This window comes from Salminus brasiliensis, chromosome 8, assembly GCF_030463535.1.
Source record: "Salminus brasiliensis chromosome 8, fSalBra1.hap2, whole genome shotgun sequence".
Lineage (NCBI taxonomy): Eukaryota > Metazoa > Chordata > Actinopteri > Characiformes > Bryconidae > Salminus > Salminus brasiliensis.
In genome coordinates, this window is record NC_132885.1 from 7,848,068 (window position 1) to 7,875,786 (window position 27,719).

At 40.4% G+C, this 27,719-nt stretch overlaps 1 long non-coding RNA gene across 1 annotated transcript; it reads right to left on the minus strand.

The window, feature by feature from the left end:
• Window positions 1-9,102: 9,102 nt before the first annotated feature.
• Window positions 9,103-26,014, minus strand: LOC140560865 (uncharacterized). Its single transcript, XR_011980000.1, has 4 exons — window positions 25,938-26,014; window positions 18,758-18,866; window positions 16,624-16,791; window positions 9,103-10,884 (listed from the first exon to the last, which is right to left on the minus strand). It is a non-coding gene; the product is annotated as an uncharacterized lncRNA (long non-coding RNA).
• Between the last annotated feature and the right edge of the window lie 1,705 nt (window positions 26,015-27,719).

A 27,719-nucleotide genomic window follows, 5' to 3' on the forward strand; every position in this document is an offset into this window, starting at 1 on the left:
GCATTGAGCTGCAGAGCAATGGAGCAACTGTGGTCTGGTCTGGAATGATGATGATGATGATGATGATGGTGGTGGTGGTGGAGCTCCATCCAGTACTTTTTTGGGATGAGTTGGGGAGCTGGGGGAGGTGGTGGGGGGGAGGGGGGGTGATCATCATCTCAACCTCCAGACCTTATAAACGCTTTCTCAAGTCGCTAAATGCAATCAAATCCTCACAGCAATGCTCCTTCAAATTCTATTAGAAAGCCTTCTGGACGGCTACTCCAACAAAAGCAGGATAAATTCTATTTTTAATTGGGAAAAATACATTGAATGAGCAAGTGTCCCAATACTTTTGTCAATGTAGTGTATTCTCCGTTGCTTGTGATTTACAGGCCAACTTGAATTCATGCAGTAACTGATTACAGGGTGCTTTTCTGATTGAATTGTATTTAAGTCAGCTTAGTTTAGCCAACAATTCTCCTATTTGACATTTTTAACTTCGACATCTCAGTTTGGTCAGCATTAAATATTAAGTTATCATAAAGGTTAAGAATGAAGGATGTCAAAACACACCTGAGTGAATGTCAGTTAATGAGTTAATTAACCATTCTCTGTAACGTGATCTCATACAGGCCGGCTTTTGCCTTTTGGAATCCTAGGCCAGATTTGTTGGTAGGCCCAAATCTGCCTAGGCACTGCCCCCACTGCATGTTAATGTAAGCGAATGCTAAGGTAGGCCTATATGCGATACTTTTCTTCTTAGGAAATCTGAAAGAGTCGTTCCAGGAAACAGAAAACACAGCAGATACAATACAGAGGCAGCTCAAATCCAGTAATCTGAGATATCCAATCTGGGCAGGACAGATTGGTTGCAGTCTGAACCGCAAAACATAAGATCTGGATTTGTCTCATACTGTGCCACCAGGTGCCGCCATTTACTTACATTACATCTGCAGCATACGGCTGAGACTCTTATCCAGAGTGACCTGGCTTAATTGCTACCAGTATAGCCTGCTGTGTTTGCCCCAACCAAGGACTCGAACCCTAGTCTGGCACTAAGAGGCAGTGTTGTTATCCACTATTCTACACCAACCACTATCTGGTAAAACGTTAAGAAGTGCTTGGAGACCTTCTTACACTTTTAACAAGAAAGGTGATGCAAAGTGGCTCATAGAGGAAACCCATTTCTGTAAAGGGGCTTTGAGCTCGAGTTAAACAAACCTTTACACTGACTGTTCTGATTAAAAATCAATATATTCTGAGGATTGCTGGGTCAAACCCCGGGTCATGCTGCTTGCCATCAGCACCCAGAGACAGAGAGAGCACAACTGGCCTTGCCCTCTGAGGGGTGGGTTGATGGCACTTCCTGCCCACGTCACTCCTAGTGAGGTGTTGGTCAACACAGGCATCTGTTAGCCGCTTTCCTCCAAGCACGCTGGCTACCTAGTGATGCTGCATCAGTGGCAGTTGGAAAAGAGGCGATGGCTTGCTTTACACGTGTCGGAGGAGACGCATTTCAAGTGATAGGGGGGAGTGTGTAACTGGCATTCCAAATTTGGATGATTATTATGATTATTATGATTATTATTATTATTATTATTAATTCATTAATTATTAGTGTGGAAACATGACTTTTAAAAGTAAATAGTATTTTATTCTAGTGTAATTAAGTAAAAGTACAAATATTCATTTTCATCAATACCTAAAACTTGTAAAGGCACAAATTGACACTGTCACGCAAAAACCTGCCATCGCATTTTTCACTTTTTGACATAATTGTAATCTGACAGTTTAAGAATTAAGAATGGACCAATAGAAATGCTCCAAAATCTTTTACATTGACTTCCACTGAAAGCTAAGGTGTCCTCACCCTGTAAAGTGGCCATTTCATGTGATTAAATGAACCATGTTTAATTACTAAAGTATTTTTCGCCCAGTTTTCCACAGTTAACAGTAACTGTATAGTTACTGAGTTATAGTTAAAGATATAAGTTAGCATTATACACATATTTTGTCACAGACATATTATATATATACATATATATATATACATATATATCAGACATAGTCACTCAAATCAACAACAAAAACGATATCAGGGAACTGCTACCAGCCAGGATGGGAGAGTTAGTTGGTTTCACATAGTTTTCCCAGGCAGTCTTCTTTCCCATGGTGTTTCCAGTCTGCACCAGGAGCCAGACACCTGTAAACAATAGCTTTACAACAACAAATGACTCTGAAATCTGCTCCTTTCAGTTCAATGTACAACTTAGGCCTACTCGAACCTCCCAGCCACGACCCCATGTGTCCTCTTAAAAAATATAGTCATCCTAGCGTTTGAATCAGATGTTTTTAAGATACTGATTAGCACACATTCCACCAGGTGTGTCCAAACTCTTGACCGGTCCTGTATATAGACCTATTTTGTTTAAGACCCTTGGCTTCATTGTTCATGAATCAGTTTCTGACCATATGACTGCTGTTGGCATCATCTGAGTGAATCATTTCTAGCACCCGGAGCATTTATTATGGTAGTGTGTGTGTGTGTGTGTGTGTGTGTGTGTGTGGCGTTTGTGTTCCGCAAACTGTTCAGTGGATCTGTGAGGGAGGGTTTGTTTTTGAATAAATGGGCTATTATTAGTGCATATAGAAACTATTTAAAAGGTCACAAAGGTGTTAACTGCTCTTCTTAGAAGTTATTCATCCGATAGGATGCGCCCTTTCCTTGTGGAAGCTTCGCGGCTGGTTTATGCTGGAAGGTCACAGTACAGATCTGGACATTCCTGAGGCACAACATTCCAGCTGTGAAGTTTATAAAGCATCGGGAGCCGCCTCACTTGAAATGCATTCTGCTGAGGAGTAAGTTTATTTGAAAAGCAGTGTTGAATAAACAGGGGAGACATTGTGTACATGTGTTTACTTATTATAAAAAACCTTGAGGCAAGACTTTTGATTGTGCATAGTCAAAGTTAACACCCCAAAAATATTTGTACTGTGTAGGGGTATCCTTCACTTCTTTAAACCCTTAACTCAGAAAGGCTTATTACACACTAATGCGTATTACTCATCATACTCATACAACCACAGGGACTTCTGTACAAACTGGTGGGGCTGTAATAACACCTTTGGTCCTAGAAAAGGGGTGAATTTCTAATTTTATTTCTAAATAAAATCACAACTTAATAAGGCATAAAAATTCTAATTCAGATTCTAATACTTTTGTCCATCTACTGTAGGTTGTTCCAAAGAGCCTTACTTAATGTGTTAAAATATAGGCCTATCATAATGCCATAAAATAAAAATGATCAAATCAACAACCCCGGATGTTCTTCCCCTTCCCCTAAACCTGCACTGATCCTCCACTATGCTTAACTCATGGCTGTTGATAGGGCTTGAAGAGTCTTCATCATCAGCTCCACATCTGTTTTCACTTACAGTGATGTGTTGTTTTCTCACAGTGGAAGGATGGACAGAATAAGCAGAAGTAGAGGAGCTTGTGGATTTTCTTCTCTTTATCTGAGTGGAAAAGTGACCGTAGTCTACAGTCGTTGCCAGTTCTCACAGCTGCCAAGCAGCAGGAGGGACAGTTTTACCCTCAAGCAATTAGGCTGCTAAATAAAAAACAGCACAGTGTACCGGTCCATAGCAACAAATATAAAAACACTCTGCCCCCACTTACTCCCTGGAACTGTTCCTATGATCAGTCACACTGCTCTCACAAAGACTTCTGCCCACTGATACTGCATGCGCATTCACACACCTCCGGTGTCATTAGTAAATAGTAATGTCAGCATTTCAGATTATACCTAACCTGTACATTTAAACTGCGTTAAACCAGTGCAACATTGTGAACAGAGAGTATGTGTAGAGTATGTATAATGTGTGTATAATATATGTAAAGTGTAAGTTAATGTGTAAATATGCAGTATTTCTATTTTGTAAATATCTGTGTTTTTCACTCACCTTTACACCCGTGAAATGTGACATGACAATAAACGTGATTTCATTTGATTTAGAAATACTCAAACCAACAATCACGCCACACCCAAAATCACTGAGATCACATTTTCCCCCTTTCTGATGGTTGATGTGAACATTACCTGAAGCTGCTGACCTGCACATGCATGGTTTTATGTATTACACTGCTGCCAAACGATTGGCCGATGACATAATTGCATAGATGAGTATGAGTACAGGTGCTAGGTGAGAGTATACAGCCTATAATCATTGGTACATTATATAAAACACAGCATCAGATTCACAGTGACGTGCTGTGCTGAGTTGTTAGGTTTATTAAATGATGTAAACATATATACAGCTTGACTTACAATATGTACACAGTGTGATCAGACACAGTACGTGTACAATCATGAGCTTTCCAGTCATGGAAATAAAAAAAATAAAAAATCCTATCCTGGCTAAAGTTCTTGTGTTTTTGAAAAAAGACTTTCCCCTTCCAAAAAAGAAGTAGCCTATCCTTGAACTTTGTATCAGGAAGACACTCTCATCCTTTCCAATAGTGTCTTTGCATTGGGGGTCATTTGGTGACCATTATAAGCACCTCCGGGGCTTCAAAAGTACTGTATTTTTCTTCATATCAGTTACCAGGTTTCACTTAACCAAGGTGTGCCTGTGTCCAGCTATGCTAGATGGCACGATGACTTGATGATGACGATGACGTCTGTAGCACCGCAATCTCAAAAGCCGTCTATGTAGTCTTAGTGAGCTCCATAGGGATTAGTCTGCTTGTGGAGTTTACTCCTGGATGCACTTCCACAGCCAAGCCTTGGTACTCTCGCCTCTTCTCGGACACTGTATTAACGATATTGCGATCCAAAGGAAGGGCGATGTTGACAATGATTGCCTTATAAGCTTTACATCCCAGATGACTATGGATGGCCTCAACAGTGCAGTCTGTGGTGATTGCTATGTCCCAAAGTAGCTTAGTGTGTTTTTTTTTGACTCAGCTTGAAGACCGGCTCACTGGGTAGAGCTCCGGGCCATTGATTGACCTTTAGGTGTTGTATGGCTCCCTCTTTTCCACAAGGTCTGCTATTCTGCCAAGAACCTGATGTATTTACTACAGTAGCCACATCATTGTGTCCTGCTACACTGCTAAAAGTATAAGATCCTTGAGGACCTTTTGGAGGTCTTCAATCTTAAACTGTGAAACTGTTGCTTGGCCTTGAACAATGTACCAGTCAGATACATTCACACAGTTTCCTGCTAACTAGCGCATGAGATAGACATCTAGGAGAGGTTTATAATGCTGAAATAAACTGTTTATGTCTCCACATTTTCTAAAATAAGTCACATAAGATCTTTATCTGGTGCAGCTGTATCTACTGTTTACAAAAAGACAGCAACGGTACCTATAAGAATAAGAGATTGTGGTCATCAGCACCCTGACAATTTCAGGATATCATATTATGTAGATAATGGTAATGGCTGAAATCCGTGATCGAATTAGCATGATCACACTTTAACAATTCTGTCAGCCTTATCAACATGTTTTAGCGCAGGATTCCTTTTAGTGAGGTCAGGTTTGAATGTACTGATTGGAGAATGGCTTATCTATTAAGGACTCATGAGATTCCCTAAGTAGGGTGGAGCAGCATCCTGTACAAAAAAAAAACATGTGGGAAATTGCACTTCCTATGCTTTCATGGTTTCCTCTATTACTCTGTCTGAATCTGACTTGAACAGCTGGACCCCTCTTATGCTGTATGGTTTCCTGTAGCTTTTGATCCCTGAGTGATGATTGAGTGAGTGAGGAAAATCACAGGCCAGGTTGTAAACACTGTGTTCACTTGCTGGACACCTTAATAAACACACCTACCTTGTTGTTACAAAGGATTCTGAGAGTGATGCCATAGAAGGACCACTTTTGGTTTTATTAAGGCCTGTAATAGGGATGCGTGGGAGTGGGATGGGGCGAAAGAACCATCACTCGATGGAAAGGTTTTTACAAACATGTCTCTACAGTGGAGGAAAGTATTTGATCCCCCACTGATTTTGAAAGTTTGTATTCTGACAAATAATTAAACAACAGTGATTTTTATGGTAGCTTCATTTTAACAGTGAGAGATGGAATATCAAAAAAAAAATCTAGAAAATTAAATAATATTTAAATAAAAAATAATTTGCATTTCATTGAGGGAACTAAGTATTTGATCCCCTAAAAACCATGACTAGTGTTAGCTCCCACAGACCACTGACACAGCCTAATCTCAGTGAAGTCGTTACCTGCATGAGAAACACCTGTCTTAAATTGTCACCTGTGTTAAAGGCCACCTGCCAAGATTCTCAGTGATACTCCAACAGCTCCATCATGGGCAAGACTAAAGAGCTGTCGAAAGATGTCAGGGACAAAATTGTTGACCTACACAAGGCTGGAATGGGCTACAAAGCCATAAGTAAGAAGCTAGATGAGAAGGTGACAACTGTTGGTGCAATTATTTGGAAGTAGATAAAGTACAACATTACTGTCATTCGACCTAGGCCTGGAGCTTCATGCAAGATATCACCTAGTGGAGTCTCATTGATCATAAGAAAGGTTAAAAATCAGCCAAGAACTACACAGGAGAAGCTGGTTAATGATCTCATGGCGGCTGGGACCACAGTCTCCAAAAAACTATTGGTAACACACTAAGACGTAATGGTTTAAAGTCCTGCAGTGCACGCAAGGTTCCTCTGCTCAAGAAGACTCATGTACAGGCCTGCCTCAAGTTCGCACGTGAACATATTAATGACTCAGAGAGAGACTGGAAGAAGGTGCTGTGATCTGATGAGACCAAAATTGAGCTCTTTCGTATTATGTTTTGGGGTGTTTTTCTTTTAAGGGCACAGGCCAACTTCACCGCATCGATGGGAAGATGAACGGGGCCATGTATTGCAAAATCCTGGGTGACAACCTCCTTGCCTCTGCCAGGGCACTGAAAAAGGGGTGTGGATGGGTCTTTTAGCACGACAACAACCCAAACCATACAGCCAAGGAAACAAAGGAGTGGCTCCATAAGAAGCATATCAAGGTCATGGAATGGCCTAGCCAGTCTCCTGACCTCAATCCCATAGAAAATCTATGGAGAGAGCTGAAGCTTTGTGTTTCCAAATGCACGCCTAAAAACCTTAAGGATTTGGAGATGATCTGCAGAGAGGAGTGGGCCAAAATTACTCCTGAAGTGTGTGCAAACCTTATAAAAAACTACAAGAAACGTCTGACTGGGGCCAACAAGGGTTTTGCCACCAAGTATTAAAAAATTTCATGTAATGTGTCACTGTTAAAATAAAGCTGGCATAAAATGATGAGACATTTCATTAATTTTTTTGTATTAAAACTTTTAAAGTCAGTGGGGGGTGAAATACTTATTTCCTCCACTGTATATGGACCAGAAGTGGTTCTTTTATGACATTGCTCCTAGAACCTTTCGTAGCACCTTCATTTTTCACTTTTTTTGTAGATTTGTTTAGTCATCTTCTAGCCTGCAAGAGAGGCAACAGTAACTTTCCACTACTCTCACCACCAGTAGGCCTGGCACTGAAGTGGTGGAACAAACTTCCTCTGGGAGTCTGAACGGCAGAGCCGCTCGCTTCAAAAGTATTTGAGCAGAGTGTAGTGTCGAGTATTGTGTCTCCATATTGACTTCTGTATTTAGTAGTATCTAAGCTTAGAGGGATCTTTTGGACCCTAGTCTATACAAACTAGCTAAGGGTATTTTCTGAGTAAACAGTGAAGCACTTTTGTAAGTCGCTCTGGAGAAGAGCATCTGCTCAATGCCTTTAACGTAATGTAAACATAATGTCCGAGAAGCTCAGTGTAGATTTGAGAAGGATTATTATTGCCAAGAGCAAACAGCTGCAGACTCTTGGTAGGTGCAGCCAAACAGTCACTCTGAACTGAGTCACTCTGAACTTTTCTGGCCACAACTGTGAATAAATAAATAAATGGCAAACCTCTAACTGGGCTTCTAAACGTGCCATGTGCCCAGCCTGAACTAATGAACTGCCAAGTTCTTACATTTCTACTGTGCTTCAGTTGGCTACTTAAAGGAATACCACAGCACTGTCCATTCTGTCCATGACCTATTCTCTATTGGCTGTATTTGTAAAAGATGTTCTAGGTAAAGAACAGGGCGTTTGTGGACTCAAAACATAAGCTACTTATAATAGCAACTCATATGAAGGTGCTCTCATGATTGCCTTTGTTAGAAGTGTGCTTTCCTTCATGCTATGTCATTGAATACCTTCTTTCTCGCTGTTGCTCTTGGCTTGCTCATTAGGGGCATGAACAAGATTTCCTATGAACAGGATTTTTTAGAATTCAGGAATGTGAAACTTGTCCTGGAAACTGGAGGACATTCATTTCTCAGCATTATGTACGTAAACATACAGGGCACCTCCAATACGCCACACAGCCATACTTCTCTAGTCTTTCCTGGAAAGGCCTCGTGAACATCATGTAAAACCACAGGTAGGAAACTGGTCATGGGGCTTATGTTGTAGAACGGCTCTTCGCTCCAGTAAACCGTGAAGGCCAAATGACAACAATTGCAATTACATTTACATTTAGGGCATTTAGCAGACGCTCTTATCCAGAGCGACTTACAAAAGTGCTTTGCTATTTACCCAAGAAAAACCTCAGCTAGTTAGAATAGACTAATAGTTCAAAGATACCTCAAAGCTTAGACTCTACTAAACACAAGTCAAACACAAGTGAAACCCGAAACAGATCAGTTAAGGCAGAGAACACTGACAAAGCACCGATTTTACTTTAAACAGAACAAAACTTGAAATGTATGTGTCTGTGTGTGTGTGTGTGTGTGTGTGGTAGCAGTCTCTGTGTCACATGTATAGCATGCCAGAAATTCCTGGAATATCGACATTTAACCAGAATTGCTGTAAAATTAGATGAATATTGTAAATTTGTTGGGAATCTGTCAATGTATTAATCTAGCAATGCTAATCTAGCTGCAAGCCTCTGCTAACGGTACTCTCAAACAAGGACATCATCATTTATCACCTGGCCAATGTGCAACTTCATTGTCCTTTATTGTCCTTCATTTCTCAAGGTTTTGGGGGACAGGGATTTCTCAGCGTTATGTACATAAACAGACAGGGCACTTTCAACTTTCAAATTGGTGAATTTCAACACCAAGCACTTTTTAATACGCCACACTTCTGCAGTCTTGTCTGGAAAGGCCATGTGAATGTCATGTAAAACCACAGGTAGGAAACTGGTCATGGGGCTTATGTTGTAGAACGGCTCTTCGCTCCAGTAAACCATGAAGGCCAAATGACAACAATTGCAATTACATTTACATTTAGGGCATTTAGCAGACGCTCTTATCCAGAGCGACTTACAAAAGTGCTTTGCTATTTACCCAAGAAAAACCTCAGCTAGTTTGAATAGACTAATAATTTAAAGATACCTCTAAGCTTAGACTCTACTAAACACAAGTCAAACACAAGTGAAACCGAAACACAGATCAATTAAGGCAGAGAACACTGACAAAGCACCGATTTTTACTTTAAACAGAACAAAACTTCAAATGTATGTGTCTGTGTGTGTGTGTGTGTGTGGTAGCAGTCTCTGTGTCACATGTATAGCATGCCAGAAATTCCTGGAATATCGACATTTAACCAGAATTGCTGTAAAATTTGTTCTCAGCGTTATGTACATAAACAGACAGGGCACTTTCAACTTTCAAATTGGTGAATTTCAACACCAAGCACTTTTTAATACGCCACACTTCTGCAGTCTTGTCTGGAAAGGCCACGTGAACGTCATGTAAAACCACAGGTAGGAAACTGGTCATGGGGCTTATGCCGTAGAACGGCTCTGCGCTCCAGTAAACCACGAATGGCCAAATAACAACAGTAGAAATCTGTTAAATTCATAGTGAGCATTTGATGCTCAACGAGCTGCATCTAAAGGATCACACACATTTCATGTGTACAGTACATTTACATAAAAAACAAACAAACAAAAAACTAACAAACAAACAAACAATGCCCTTGACTCAAAAATGGGACCTGCCTCTCACAAGTTCCTCAATTGAACGTCTTTAAAACTTTGGTTAAGGCAGAGAACACTGACAAAGCACAGATTTTACTTTAAACAGAACAAAACTGTGTGTGTGTGTGTGTGGTAGCAGTCTCTGTGTCACATGCATAGCATGTCAGAAATACCTGGAATATCGACATTTACGGAATTACAGTAAAATCATATGAATATCGTAAATTTTGTTTTATGTGTATTTGTCAATTTATTAAGCTAGCAATGCTAACCTAGCTACAAGCCTCTACTAATGGTACTCTCAAACAAGGTCATCATCATTTATCACCTGGCCAACATAAAGCTGCATACTGTGTCACACAGATGTCAGTGAATTTTGTAATATTTAGATTTTAAAGAAAGAACAACTTCACATGTAGCACAAATTTATAATATTGCCTTTGTGTGTAACTACCTGGTAGCTCAGTAGCTAAATAGTAATATATAGTAAATATAGTAAGTATAGTAAATAGCTAGTAGTAAATTGTGCATAGTGCTGTTTACTGTGCAATGTAGATGCATATTTGTGCAATTATAGTATATGAGCAATACAGTGATATAACACATTTCTGACTGTAAGAGACGCTCAATGGATCAGCGTCGGGCCACTGGTTAAGAGTTCTTGACAAATCATAAATAGCCTGAGTATCAAATATTTACACAATAGGCAGCTATCCTTTAGGGATGGTATTGGTCCCCGGTATTGCACTGAATAGTTTGGTATAGGGAATTCTTTGGCAGGAAGAACAAATCCCCTTATAAATACTCTCAAGCTCAACAGCTTGTGAAGACAGCATGTCTCTTTCCTTCCTGAGATGTTTTCCATGTTGGAGGCCCTTCGTTAGATCCTGGAAAAAGAAAGACATTTAAGGTCAGTATGGTCAATGTACCATGCCTCTGTTGTTTTGGCACCAAAACTGCCCTGAGAGTTTCTTGAGTTGGCAAAGGCAAATCCATGCAAGGCAAGTGTATGTAAATAGCACATTTTAAAGGCAAAGAAAAACAAATGAGAATCATTAGTTTGAGAAATCGTGAAGCTCTATCCAAAGCTGGCAAGTCTGAATGATAGGTTTGAATTCAATTAGATTCCTCACTCAGTAGACAAGACACAGAGCAGAGAGATCAATCATTTCATCAGTTCATCAGTGTTTTGTTTGATAATGTGATGTAATTCTCCTTCTGCCTTTTCTACAATTATGGTATGCATTAGTTGGTATTAGGTGAGGGGAGATGTTAATTATAGTGGTTGACTGGTCGACTGGGGCGCATCGATTGCTTTGTACCATTTGCTGCAGTCATCGTTAACCTCTGGCATCAATGCCGCATGGGCTCCCACTGTAATACCATTGGGAGATATTCAGTATGTGAGTCCATTCTCACTATACCTTCACTACGATGACTCTGGAACATCCCACAAAGTACGTGGTTTAAAAAGATGCAACCACCCTTTGCCCACCGTCACAGTAATATGAGAATATTATGAATCACAGATGCCATCAGACAGTGTTTGCTGTACGTATAAATAAGCGAGCACACCAGTCAGTTGTAGCAGAGTGCAAAATGATTGTCATGGGCAAAGGATGCGATTTGACTGGTGTCCAAAAGAGCATGATAATAGGGTACCGGGAGAAGGATGGTAGCATCTCAGAACTGATCATATTGCAGGATGTTCTATAGCCTCCGTAGTAAAGGTGTACCAAGAATAGACTTCAATTCTAGTCAAGTCAAGCCAAATGTATTTGTATAGCTTTTTACAACTTTTTATAAATTATTGATGAAATTTACCAAACCATTGATACTGTTGAACTGCTCTGATCATAATCATAATGTATTAATCATGGTGTACTTCACACATTGGGTGCCTCCCAGTGATATAACAGTGGTGCCCCACAGGTCATTGATGCCAGAGATGAATGACGATTCCGGTGAGTGGTGTAGACCAATTGACGCGCCACTGTGGAGCAGTTAACCCGGTGGTCATAATAGTCAGATATGACTGTATGAGTGTATTATATATGAGTGTATTATTAGTAAGCAGTCATAAATCACAGTCATCTGTCATGAATTATCTCTGGCTAACTGCAAACCTTCCGAGACCTTAACAACCTTCTCCAGAAACTGAGAGTGTGTTGCGGTTAGTGCTGGATGATATGACCGCATATCAATATCACAATCTCTTTTACATTTTATCTCAATAACGATTATAGAGATATTACTTTATGGCCGACTGACATAAATTTTTTCTTTGGTACAAGCTGCATGAGTTGCTCAGTTGACTGGGTGTTTGAGTCCTCCTCCATTCTGATTCAATGTCACAGACATAAAATGTGAAATACTACTGAAAAAGATGAAAAATCCTGCACATTATTCTTGGGGTTACACATAGGGTCCAGCCTATTCCCTTCACCCCAATTCTAATCACTCACTATGCCACGACCCCTTTACTGGATTTTTAGCTAGGCACTTCCCTCCATCAGTGCTTCGCTGGGTTAAACCCACCTCAACCACCAAATACTACAACCTTACTGTGAGCAGAACACAGACATCGCTACTGTTTGATACTGGCTTCACCCAGTAGCACCGTAAAACACTGTGTTCATAATCTATTGTCTTAGCTACTAATTAGTCAGGCCTATTAACATTAGCATGAATGCATCAATACAGTTTAGTCATGCTCAGACATGCTGGGCCCTATTTACACCCTGCGCAAGGTGCGTTGTGATGCTCATTGCTATCTTACACCCTGCCAACAGTCTATTTTCACACCTTCTGCCTGGAGCCAAATGCCATTACTTATAAAAAGACTGAGGTAGCAGTTCTGCTGGAACTCATATCGTGGTGTTCCTAGAAGGACTTGTGGAGACTCGTGACCACCGTCTTTCAGTTGCAATGATGAAACATTTTATTACAATCAAAAGTACAGTGTGGAGAGAGCCTGCCAATTCTCTGTGCCCCTCTGCTCTCTCTTCAGACAAGAGGAACACCTCACATTTTATACCCGTCTACAGGTCATGTGTTGTTGCACTATTTCCATATATAGGATGTCACTGTCTAACTCCATGAGGGGTGTAAATCAACTGTCACATACTATATTTGTTCAGTTCATCTATGGCTTTACCAAGTTAGGCCTGGGAATGGATCACGTTCTCCTTTTTCAAGTCTAACCCATAGGCCTCACCATATTATTTCTCAACTCCATACCATTTCTTTAGATCTATGAACACCCGCAGAGCCAGTGTATATACACTACACTACACTACACTGTATATGCACTTGCACAATTTTATACTGCATTACAGTCATCGGTTTTTGCATATACTCATAGACTTCACATTACATTCCTAACGACTAGTATTGGACATAAGAATAGGAATAAACAAATTAACAGTACAGAAATTGAACTTCTACCAATAGAACTGGGTAGGGACATGTCCTTACCAATATCCAGCGACTACTGAATTGTCCCTAGCAATAATATTATTATATTGTATAATATATTATATAATATATTGATCATAAATTGAAATGCAGCGGTCAGTCAGCGTCTAGTCAATGTATTTAGGCCACAAACAGCTAACAGATCTAATTGTCTCTACCCAGATCACTAACAGGATTGGCCTTCCTGTTTTTCGCTAATGTGTGAGAGGCTGTGTGGGTATAAGAAGTGGAAAAACTTTGTCATCTAGATGTGCATGTATACACTCCTGAACATCCTGTTTTACACAACACACCCATCTCTGCTGTGCATATTTAATGCATTTTACTATTAGTGTACTATATATAGTATACAAGACTTAGTTTGGACAATATTCACCCAGTCTTAATGCACACATTTGCAAATGCACATATTTGTTATTTGTATAATTTTTGTATGTATTTGTACTTATTTTCTATGCACCCTGTCTCAAGTCTTGTCTTGTCTTACCTGTTGTGCACCAGAGACTGAGCCTAACAGTGTTTGGTTGTATTGTAAAGTTCTGTATTAGTAAAATGACAGTAAAACTGAATTGAATTGAATTGATTTTAACTGAATCATGTCTTGTACTAATTCAGTCAGAGACAGTGTATTTATTTTTAAACGAGAAAAGGTGTGTGTGTGTGTGTGTGTGTGTGTGTGTGTGTGTGTGTGTGTTTGGCAATTAGCCTAATGTGGTGATACACTCAGTCAGGATGGCTGCCAGGTGGACATTAGGAGCTGATTTACTACAAATCAAAGTGTGAATCAAAGAGCAAGAATCTCAGTTGCTGATGTGGAGAGTCAACACTACTGGTACTAATTCACTCGGTGCACGATGCAAGATGGCGTCTCTTAATTTCCAGTTCATGGTTGGTATGCATTACTGTTTCGATCATGAGTGTTTTTAAGATAAAGGAGAAACGATTAACATATCAACGCCAAGAGAAGAAGATCTCTACATTGTGAGGTGCCTTTGCGTGCTAATCCTTCAAGGTACAACTCAGAGAATAGCTTTCATAGGTTTCCAGAGGATCCTTAGGTGCGGGCTTACAAAGATACGTAGGGATATGTGAAGGCCGTGGAAAAGAGAAAACTCAATAAACAAGCGGTGCCTGCATAAGCAGCATATGACTGCATCAGTGTTATTTTATCAGACAACAAAAACAACCCGAGCGTGTAGTAGAGCAGACAGAGGCGAGGCAGGTGAAGAGGGAGGGTCACAGGTAAAGACGAATGATGACTTATGACTGATGTTGGTTGTGAGATTCAGAGTTGTGATGGATGTGAAGGATGATGACGTACAAAGACTGATATTTATTCAGTCATGTGAACAACAACCCATAAAAACTGAAATGAATCCAAAGCTGAATTATTTGGACACAGAAACAGAGGACATGTTTGTTGGGAGCCAGACACAGCATTTGAGAACAAGAACCCCTGTCAGCAATGAAGCATGGAGGTGGAAATGTCATGGTTTGGGGCTGCCTTTCTGAAGTAGGGCAGAGGAGAGCTCTCCAACATAGAATCCACTAGAACTTTTGCTGTATCAAAGGGGGCTTGAGGAAAATGTGAAACCAGTAGCCTATGACACAGCCATCCTGTGATATCACATCCTGTGTTTGGTTTGTTTACATGCTCTTGGATCAGGCAGTCTCACAGGAGGTCTCAGTCTTGGAAAGGCATTGTTCATACTCACTCTATCAAACCACACCATCAGGGCTCGTTTTACATTTACATTTATGGCATTTAGCTGACGCTCTTATCCAGAGCGACTTACAAGGTTACTCATACTACAGATGTGGGCCAAAGTAGTGTTAGGAGTCTTGCCCAAGGACCCTGCACATTGGTGCAGCACAGCATAGTCACCCAGTCACCCAGACTGAGAATCGAACCCCCTAGTGCTGTTATCTGTTGCGCCACACCAATCTAGTTTTAGACAAACTAAAGCTGACAAATAGAAAGACACCCTAAAAGACACAGGTGTACAGATGTGTTCATGTTCTGTTTGCTTGGCTGGTCTGTGCACATCTGGCAGCGTCTGGCACTTCACTCCAGCTGACTGAAGTACAGTGGCTGAAGGCCACCTCACTGTGTATAGTTCTGGTACCAGACACGGTTAACTGGCCAGAGTCTAGTGATCTGAGATCTGAGATGATCCAGTAAGGCTGCATTTTTCCAGCATACCTGTGATGTCATTCAGCCCTAGTTTATTTCTGGATTTGCAGACAAGCTTAGATACACTTTGAATGAATGCTTTCAGCTACTTCAAGCCACACTATTGCTGGCACAGATGTGCAAGTGCAAAACCCACACTCAGCTTGTCTAGGTCCTGTGGAAAAGTACTGCCAAAAGATGAACGTGCAAAGGGGGTGCATGTGATGTCACAAGTGGTGGCTTAATGCCAGGCATGGGCTAGAGAGAGAGAGAGAGAGAGAGAGAGAGAGAGGTAAAGCCTCGAGAAGTGAGCTGTGGAGCAGTGGAACTGTGTTCCCTGGAATTAAGATACCCAGGACTTTTTTAAAATACACACCCGGGAGAAACACTTTAGTCAAAACAAACCACTATCAGCTCTGCATCGCCATTACTTTTTTGTGAAGGCAGAAGACAAAAAGTGTTTCTCTCATTCCTCATTTATCTCATTCATCTTTATTCCTCATTTCTGTCTACTGAGGGAGCGATACAAGTGGTTGGTGTGGCGCAACAGATAACACCACTACCTGCCACTGAGCTACCACACCTTGTGGGAGACTGGGGTTCAATTCCCGGTCTGGGTGACTATGCTGCGCTACACCAATAAGAGTCCTTGGACCAGACTCCTAACACTGTGTTGGCCCAATCTTGTAAGTCGCTCTGGATGAGAGCGTCAGCTAAATGCCATAAATGCTATGAACACGTGTAGCATTATTTGTCATGTCAAAGAGAGAGAGGGAGGAATTGGAGAAGAGAGGATTAAAGAAGAGAGAGAGGGGGGAATAAGAAAAACCCACAGAAGAGTAAGAGGGAAAGAATGGGGTGAAGGTTAGAGAGGGGGGATAGGAAAGTGAGGGGGAGAGACAGAAAGATCCTACAGTGAATAGTGAGGACAGCTCAGAAGATTATGCAGAGTATTTGTAGTTTTCATTATTCCTACCTTCATTAAAGCTCTGTGTGTCTTTGTCGATAGAGAGATCCCACTGTTGTTCCGAGCTGGTTCACTACTTGACAGATGTATAAGCCATTAAGTTCAGGGATGGACTTCATGAAGAGAAGCCTGTTGCCCTCTGCCTTCACTCCATCAGGAAGGGCATTCCAGCCCTGCCTAGAAAAAGGCAAGAGGTCTGTCAGACGGCATGTATAGATTTGTTTAATCTAAGATAATCTAAGATAAAGGTGCTTCAGATCAGGGCTGCCCCAAGCCTTTATGAGGCCCACCTGAGCACCAATGCTTCCTCATTTCATAGGGACAGAGATATTGTGCAATACGGCGAAGCACCCGGGCCTTTATCGACCGCCCAAGTGGCACATTTCTGCTTTTGCCCAAACGTGTTCTTTGACACGGATAGATAAAGGTGCTCAATTCAATATGTTTAGCATGAATTATGGATGAGGTGGGGTGGTAATCATTCAATATCCTGACCTGACTAATGCTCCTGTTGCTAAATTCAATCAAATCTTCACATCAATGCTTCTTTAAAATCAAAGATACTAGAAAGTCGTCTTCTCTGGACAGTATAGACAGTTACTCCAACAAAAGCAGGATAAACTCTTTCTCAGAAGAAACAATAAATGAGGAGGTGTCCCAATATTTTTGTCAATATTGTGGAATGTGTATAAATCTTTTCTTTTAGAATATTAAGGCGCTCAATGTGCATCATTTTCTTTTTTAAAACAAAACAGAACAGCTATACTGGTGAATACCTCACTGGTCTCAACATGTGAACACTACATGAGAAGAGACTGCATGGTAACACTTCAGTCAAAACAAACCAGATCCGCCACTGCAATCATACACTATATGGATAAAAGGACAGGGACACCTGTTCATATTTGTTTCTTCTGAAATCAAAGGTATTAAAAAAGACTTAATCCTGCTTTTGTTGAAGTAACTGTTGGGGGCATTGCTGTGAGGATTTGATTGCATTGATGTTGAATGATCACGACCCCACTTCATCCCCAACTTGTCAAATCATCCCAAAAGTACTGGATGGAGCACCAACCATCATTCCAAAGAACACAGTTCCTCTGCTCCACAGCTCAATGCTTTATACCCCTCTAGCCCACACCTGGCATTAGACATGGTGGCAATAGGTTAATGTCTATCTACTCCAGAGAGTCCTTGTCTATTGGCAATACTTCTCTAAAGGGTGTAGACAAGCTGTATGTGTGCATTTGTACAACTGTATAAGGGTTGTATAAGGGTTGTCCACAAACATTTGGACATATAATATATCAGTTACTTCTTTGATAAACAGCACATTCTAATTATACATTGCTGTACATATTGTATTTATTCTAATGTAATCTGGTGATAGCTGTCAGATATTTGAACAGGACTGTCTGTAGTGGATTTCAAAGTAGGTGGAGATACAAGGTATGAGGTGTGGAATTTTTTTGTAAACAAATGTAAAATAGAATTTCCATAGAACAGCCTGGTTTAGATCTTCTCATTCTGAAGAAAGAAAGTAGTGAGATCTTGTCGGTGAGCTAGTCTGAAGAACAGAGCTCGGTTCCTCCAGATTTCTCCTGGACGCCCCCCAGTCCAGCCAGCACAGCGTGGAGGATGTGTTCAACTCCATCATCAGCAGCAGCAGCAGCAGCAGCAGCTCACCTGATTTACCATCATTAAGCCCTGATTTACCACCAAACCAGGTGTTGATCTGAGGAGAACTCTAAATAATACTAGACTCCATGAGGAGAACTTTGGAGATGTTCTAATGATGAACACAGTGATGGAGAACCACCACCACTTTCTGTAGGAGTGTTATTATTAGTTTTTATTCTAATATCAGTGATTTACTGAGGGAATAAACACTCACTGCCAATATAAGGAGCCTAATTATATTACTATTATTAATAAAGTCTAAAACTTTCTCATGTGAGCTGATAGTTAGTTTCACTTAGCTGGTCAAGTGAAACTAACCCTGGTTTTCACCATCATGGAACACAAGGGACCTGTCCTGACTGACCTAAATCACAAACTGCAGTCAACCTACACTGGCAGAACAGAGCTGATGACAGTAATGTCATTTATATGCAGAAGCATCAGGGGGTTTACTGTAACTTACCTGTACCAGCTGTACTTAGAGGTTTCAGGGTTGGCTTCGCTTATGCAGTGATACTCTTCAGCATGAGTTGGGTTTTCGACTGGAATGACGTAGACCATCTGAGGATAGGCTATGACAAATAGAACAAACAGTAGGTTGGTTTCCTTTTATACACCTCCACTGGAAGTCAAACTTGTGCAGTCTCTTTCTAATGGTAGATGCTTTGCTTTGATATCAACTGAGTGTGGTGAGATCTACCTGTAGGTCCTGTGATGAGAATTTAGGATTGTTGGAGACTGCTTTACTCATCCTTTGGTCTGCTTATGGGCTGAATTTGCTAGAACAGCCTGCCCTGGCCATGCTGGCAGTTGTTCTGCTTGTAAATGATTTAGCAGACAGTGGAAATGCTGATTTCTAATGGTTCTGAAATTATTTTGTAACTCCCTTCCCAGACTCATCTGCATCTACAACCTTAAAGTCAGTTAGGAGTGTTTCTATTCTAGTTTTGGATTATTAAAAGGTCAGTCTAGTTGTTTATATATAGTGGTGGTGGTGTAATGGAGATACTCTGTCTCCGGCCTCCCAGAGACTGAATAAAAGGCTATACAACAGCAATATAGTTCATTCATTTTTGAGACAATATGGACATTATTTTATATTTCTAATGAACCAGAGTTAAAGAAAAAGCATGTGCTGATTTGTTTTTTTGTTTTTTTTTTGTTTTTTTTGCCCACCACTCCCTTCCTCAGAAGACTATTATCTATTGAAATGCAAGCAGAACAAAGTGCAAGCACAAAGTAAAGAGATGTAATAAGCAAAATGATGGACATACATTCAGCTACTTTAAGTTGCATCCATTGCTGACACAGAGTAGCAAATACACTCACATCCAGCTTGTCTAGACCCTGTAGAGAAGTACTGCCAATAGAATAGGACTCTCTGAAGGAGATAAACATTAAACTATTGGCACCATGCTGCCTAATGCCAGGAGTGGGCTAGGGGGTATAAAGCCCCCCAGCAGTGAGCTGTGGAGGAGTGGAAGAACTGTGTTCTCTGGAATGAGGGATGGTGCTTCATTCAATACTTTTGAGATGAGTTAGGGAGTGAAGAATTAGGTGGGATGATCAACCATCATCATTTACCAACTCATTTATACTTTTGTCACTGAATGCAATCAAATCTTCTACCCATTTCACAAGGCAACTGGTTTGATAATCTGTTCAAAATAATAGAATAATAATAGAAGCCATTTTCATTGACAGGTTTTTGCTCCTGGGCTTCCCCTACAGTTGGGGAGTGTTATTCACTTTCACACCACTGCTGTGAATACAAATCACGGTTTTTTACACGCCCCCTCATTGACAAGTTAAAGAAGCATGTGGACTGAGCCGGTGCAGTAAAATTACAGGATTTCATACTAATATGACTTGGGTTATGCAACGTAACACAGTTCTCATGCAGCTCCACCAAAGACCCATAGTGCAGTAGCAGTGCTCCAGCCTGGAGTGGGAATGACAGAGACGCCATTCTCCCTGTTGCAGTCAGTGGAGCATCAGGATGATCCTGATAATGTGTCTTTAACTGATGGATTACTTGCTGTTACTTGTTTTTGGAGTGTGCAGTGCCACAGGGCATGTATATGGCTGTTCAGCCTGTTTAGTGAGCAGAATTAAGAATCTGTGACGCCCATTATAAATGGGTGAAGCCCAAGTTGTGCGCTCTGTGAATGAACCTAGTGTTGTATGAAGTGTAGACTGGTGTTGTAATTTTTTAATCAAAGGAAATACATTTAGAAAATGATGTTGGAGCAAACAAATGGAAAGGAATGCAAACTATGTTTCTATCTGCAGCTTCAGATCTTCTCATATCTTGATTGTCTTCGTCAGATTATGATTGTTGTAAGGTCACAAAGTGAGTCTTTATACTTAGATTTCCAGGTAAAAATATAAGAGAGGTTTGTCAGAGTTCAGCTAGTTCACACTATGAACTAGCTGAACTCTGACATGCACCCATTAATATGAGCCCACTGCATATATCACAATACTGGTTACTTTTGTACCTGCACAAACTTTACACATGCATCCATACTGTACTGTACTCTTTAACTTTACTTACTTAGTGTTTTTCTTTTACTTAGCTGTACTTTAGTACACTGTACAGTGTAACTGCTTGTTTCTACTTTGCACATAACTATAAACTCTTGAATCTTGAATCTTGAACATCAGGCCCAACTCTCACTATAAATCCACAGGTGTCTCTGTCCATTCTTCCACTGTGAGAAGATGACATCAACACTGTTGGTCTGAACAGATATTGAGCTGTTGGAAGCAGAAAAAAATTATTTCTGGTTCAATCTGTTAAAAGTGGCTTGCAGTGTCGGTGTGTGTGTGTGTGTTTGTGTAGGATCCCAAGCTGAGTCATGAATATGAATGTTGCTGAACTGAAACATTCAGATTCCACAGGTGGCGACTGCAAGCAGATTGGTATTAGAGATGTACAAAAGAGAAGACTGACAGATGACACACAGAATGTGCTTCCTGACATTCCAACAATCATCCGAGGTCATTGATAATGGAGAACGACAGCCCCACACAATCAGCTTTAAGATGAAGGAGTGTTGTGTTATACCTAAATAACCAGGACTTTCTGTGAAGAATTCATAAACATACTGTAGTTAGATTTATACTGCATTTCACTATACTACTGACGTATCTACAGGTACTGGCATTCCCAAAGACATCTAATCAAATTCTTTCAATTGTTGAACACTCCATACACCAGCTAACACATGACCTTAACACAGGGGTGCCCAAAATACAGCCGGTGAAATAAGTATTGAACTTATCACCAGTTTTTAATTGGCCAATTTTCAAGTCAATTTTCAAAAATGACACAGGGAAAGTATTGGACAAACCTATTGAAATAAAAAATATATATATTTTGTACAAAAGCCTTTGTAGGTGGTGACGGCTTCAAGATGCCTTCTAAATGGTGAAACCAGTTGCATGCATTGCTCGGGTGTGATTTTGGCCCATTCATCCACACAAACATTCTTCACATCCTAAAGGTTCATGGGCTCCTTCTATGAACTCTGAGTTTTAGTTTCTTCCATAGATTTTGGATTGACAGTTGGATTCAGGTCAGGTGGGCTGGGCCATTCTAGCCATTGACTGGGCCATTCTAGCAGCTTTATTTCCCTTGGCTGTGTGTTTGAAATCATTGTCTTGCTGAAATGTGCAGCCTCATTTAATCTTCAACATGCTGATAGATCTCGGCAGATGTTCATCAAGAGTGTTTAAGTACATTGGTCCATTCATCCTTCCATCAATTATATGAAGCGTGCCAGTGTTGTATGCTAAAAAACAGCCCCACATCATGATGTTTCCACCTCCAACCTTTACTGTTGGTATGTTGGGTGTTTTTCGGATGATATGCAGTGCGTTTAGATCTCCAAACATGGTGAATATTATGGCATCCAAAGAGTGAAAGTGAAAGTAAACTTTGATCCCATACTATATTTTCCCAGTAATTCACAAGCTTGACTAAATGTTGTTGAGCTGAACTTTAAACGCGCTTCAACAGGCTTTTTCTTCAGCAGTGGAGTCTTGCGTGGTGAGCGTGCATACAGGCCATGGCTTGGTTGAGTGCATTATTTGTTTTCTTTGAAACAATTGTACCTGCTGATTCCAAGTCTTTCTGTAAATGATCCTTGGCTCATGAACAACTCTTCTGATAATTCGTTTCACTCTTTTGCCTGAAATCTTGAAGGGTGCACCTGGTCCTGGCTGGTTTATAATTAAATTACATTCGTTCCACTTCTGGATAATGACCTCAGCAGTGCTCACTGGAACCTTTACTAGTTTAGAAATTCCTCTGCAATGTCATCAGTATGTTTTGCAACAATAAGGTTGCAAAGGTCCTGAGAAAGCTCACTGGTTTTACTCATCATGAGATGAGTTTCTCGTGTGGCACCTTTTTATAGGCCATCAGTTGATGCAGCTGCACTGTGTCAAATTAGTGGCAGGATTGCTTTTTAATTACTGACAGATTTCAGCTGGTGTCGTGACTTTCCATGGCTTTTTGCACCACTTTTTCTTCATGTGTTAAATACTTTTTACCTGTGTAATTTCCCATCAATACACATAACTTAATTTCTGAACATCTATGGTTTGATTTCTTTACATGTGTGGATTTGATGGGTTGTGTGAGAATTATGACATATAATGTGGTTATGTTGATCATTTTGTGTTAGGTATCATTTTGTGATTATGTTCATCATCGGGGGTACGAACAATAATTTAGCTTGCCGTGTGTAATCAAAGTAACCAAGGCCATGACTGCGTATATTCTAATCAGAATCCACAGGACAAGAGGTTCAAGTACAGAGTGTTCTAGTAGAAGATACATTGGGAAGATACAGTTGGGATGTAACTATACCAGCTTGGGAGACGTGCAGAAAAACATGTTTATCTGAACAAAAGAGACTCCCTATAGAGAACTATAAAAGGGAACAACTTTTGTACGAACATCAGACTACTACGGGCATTTTCCGTGTGCTGTGTGGTCTCCGTATTCTGCAGAATATTGTAATAAACCTTTTCTACTTAACACGGACAGCTCTCTGTGTGATCCTTTCCTCATCCACGAGCATGCTGATCATGGACTTAGAGCTGTGATCACGACAGTTGTTACCAACGTCTGGTGAGAATTTCATGTCAATAAAACCTTTAGAAATGTATTTTCTTAGAAAATTGGTGACATGTTTAATACTTATTTCAACCAATGTGTGCTTATAGAGATCTACTACACTGCAGAGTTTAGCTTCAACCTGATCTAGGTAAGGAAGACTAGGGCTGTGTATTGGCCAGAAATTGGCGACTTGATCTGTGTCACAAAACAGGTTTACAATTCTATATACTGTGAAATACACAGTCATTTTGGAATAGTACCACCCACCCAGCCCGACCTGCTGGAAGATTGCCCGCTGAGGTCCCCTCTACCTGCATCAGACCAGCTGCCACCTACCAGTCCAACCAGCAGGCCCCCCACCCTCCACCACCCATAGCAGACCAGCAGCACACCCGCCTACCACTGCTACCTGTCTAATGACCATGTTAAAACCTAAATGGACTCGTAACTATCTGCCACTATTAATATCACCACTATTATTAACTATCTGCTGTATCTGGTTTGGTCATTTTTATCAATAATGTGTAAATAGTTCTGATCAGAGGAGGACGGGTCGGGTCCCCCTTGTGAGTCTTGGTTCCTCCCAAGGTTTCTTCCTCCAGCTCTGAGGGAGTTTTTCCTTGCCACTGTCACCGCTGGCTGCTCACTGGTGGTCTTTGATCCTTCATGTCTTACGTTATTTCTTCTTTGTCTCTGTCTTTTATTAATTACTAATTATGTAAAGCTAAATATAGCTCTCCTGCAGGAAGACCAACCTTTAAAGACCCCACCCAACACCTAGTTTACCTAATCAGTCCTCCATTAAAGTAAATCAGGTAGCTGATTTGGTGAATCTGAACACACTCAGTCTGGAGTTCACTCGTGGGCGGAGCTCTGGGATAGCCCTGGGGGAGAGCACGGGAACGAGGCCCTGACATATATTATAGGTCGAGTACCACTATAGATACAGTACTATATTAAAGATCCAGTACTACACAGCTACAAAGTCTGTTAAATATCAGTCAGTCTGACTCATGCCACGTCTCATCTGTTTGGTTTCACTCCCAGTAAAAAAGAAGACAGTGTTAAAATGGAGTGTTAAACTTACTCTCTTTAAATTAACTCTGGAAGTGTCAAATTTTACTAAACTCTAAATATTCTTCATTATGTACGCTGTGTAGCATATACTATAACGTAAACACTGCTGTGTTCGCTAGCTTGAAAGCCAACACACACACACACCGAGTCATGGAGCAGAGAACATGAGCAGCTTGAGCCGATAAATGCCAAGTTCAAGTTTACACGCTTTATGTATAACCAAATGTACTGAGATAAAACCAGATTCATTCATCACAGATTTTCAACGCTGGGTTAATTCGTATTTCTTTTATTTAATAGCTACCATATGACGAGATACGCCCAGTCAGCAGGTTACAGCGTAGCAGTATGCCTTTTGCTATGTTATTCAAAGCTTTGAGCAATGCAGATGAAACGTCTTTATTGATTTATGTTACAAACACAAGTAACAAAGTAAGCCTGAATGCAGCTACGAGTAAAACATTCATTCGTAGTGTGCTTCTTAATATGGCGCGATTGTTTTACAGGAAGAAGCCATTACAACAACAGAGGACAAAGGAGGATGGAGATCACCATTTTGCTCTATTTGTCTCGACAGCTGATTAACCTGTGTCTCAGGCTAATCTCATCGGTAAGTGCTGCATTCTGTTACATTTATGTTGGTTTGCATGTTTATTAGTTACGTGTTTTTAAAACTAATTATTGCTTTGTGGTGGTGGAGTCGCGTAACGGAGAGGTGAGTCATGCCGAGTGCATGAATTTGAACATTTACATTCTACCATGTTCTACCATTTTAGGGCCGAAACATTTTAGAATAATTCGCCAGGAGGGTAAAAATATTAAATATGGCATACAATTACCAACCAAACCTGGCATAAATGGCATAAAATGAAGTCCAAAAGCTTTCGGAATAGTTTGCCTGGACACATACTATGTGTCTATTACATGTACACAGGTAAGTACTCATATTTATTATCTATAACACATCTATAGCACATAATTTATATTTGTAACCTGGTAAACCATCACAACTCCTTTACTTCCTTCCCTTGTCGGATATTCTGGCTAAAGCTGAGTTTAAAGAAACACAACGATATGTCAAAGTGCTACACAGTCTTACATCATGTAAGTACTATATTATGACATGTAAGTTATCTATCTGGCCAGGGAGTGTAAAACGATACACTGCCATTTCCAGAGCTCTCCTGGAGGAAGACCAACCTTTAAAGACCCCACCCAACACCTAGTTTACCTAATTAGCCCTCGATTAAAGTAAATCAGGTAGCTGATTTGGTGAATCTGAACACATTCATACAGAGTCTAGAGTTCACAGAAAATGAGCAACCAGGTTTGTGTTGTTCTAACTCTGCCTGGGAGCCCTGAGGCTGTATACACTTTAAAATGTTAATCTGAGACACAATAAGGCTGCTTTTATCTGTATTTAACAAGCACTTACCTTCTGCCATGAGTGTAAGAGAAGTTATGATCAGATAGTGACACAGCCCCATCCTGACCCATCTGAGCTGCAGCAGAGCATTGTCAAGTGTATTTATACACCACATAGCTTTCCTGCCTCAGTGCACTGTGATTGGCTCTTAAGTTTCACTCTGTTTTTTGCTTTGATTGGCTAGTAGTGTGCTGCCTTTGCTATTTGGGGATTTATTAGCTTTACATTAGTGACAAAAATTATCTGTTAGCGAAGTGAAAGAGTATTTGGTGACTGAAACTCGACTCCTTTTTGGAGCAGCAGGGTTATTTTTGAAAGCCCAAAGAGGCATTCACTGATTTTCACTCATTTCTACTCATTTAAAGCTGTAGAATATATAGAACATATTAAAATAATTATTATTTCATCAATGCCGTCAGCATGTGTTAAAAAACAGTCCACTCCAGACCTTTACATCAAACAGCAAAATAAAGTGTTTTACACCTACAGCAGAGGTCCTAGGAGATCACCTGGCCAATCCCTGCATTCATCTCCTTGTAGCACAAAACAAAGGATATTAAATACACTACGGATGCACAAATACAACCAATAAATTCCTATTAAAACTATGTCCCAAAGTTGTTATTCTTGGTTGAATGGCTGAAGATACTGCCCTTTCCAAACACAATTACAACAGGGTTTTTTTCTAATTCATGTTTAAAAATGTTCGACTCCAGCTTTTTTTAATGAGTCAGCCAATAAAATGAGACAGGTCGAGGGGAAGTCCTTATTTGGACCAGGATTACCCGGTCCAAATCCTGGGATTATTCCATGGGAGAGTGTAGTAACGATGGCCTGACACTGTTTCTCAAAGATTTTTTGAAAAAACTAAGTTCAGCGGAGCATAAATGGCATTATAGATCTGTAAACACACTAACAGACTTTCCATAACTAATCGAGTAGATAAATCTTGTGACTTGGAGAGCTGAGTATAGTAAAGCGTTGGATAAACTTCCTTCAGAAAAAAGGAGGCAGCAGTGACCGATGCTAACTAACTAACACAGAAAGTGACTGATAACGCATTGGAACTCATTACTAAGACCAGTGAATACACGCAGCTATTAACACCTCAGCTAATCCTCACAAGCTGAATTCTACGTGTTTATACGTAGATAGTTTACTATCAATAAACAAAGTTTAATAATGGGCTGCATGTCCAGGTAAAATGCTAACACCATCACACCTCCCAGACAATGGGGTTTGTTGCCCACTGGGATGAAATGCACCACTAGTGAGGAGGTCTAGGTTAGGGTGCAGTGTATTATGATAAAATGGTAAATGGTGTTACAGAACTTGTAGGAAATGACAAATTAAGGTGACGAGTGCACACGAAAGGCACCACAAATGTACAACTATTTACAATTGTGTAACTCAGATTTTTAGATAAGCCTCGGCTTTCACAGTGTGGTTATACAGCAGCAACACAAACACTGCAGTCTAATTCCTAAGGGTTTACTTGTATCCATATGTGAAAAAAAATACAGAAAGCTACATGCTACTGATACTTCTTACTGGATACAAATATCTCTCCTCTAATGCTCATCCTGTGCTTTTTGTTTGTTTGTTTTGTTGGTGGTAATTGTAAATACACTTGCTCTCTGTTATTGAGAGAAAAACAGAAGTAAATAAAGTGTTTTTTTTTCTTAGGGTGTTTCTGACCAAAACCACTCGAACAGAAATTACATAGTACTCACGAGCCCCAACGTAAAGTAGCAGAATGCATTCATTGAAAGGAGTGTCCACAAACATTTG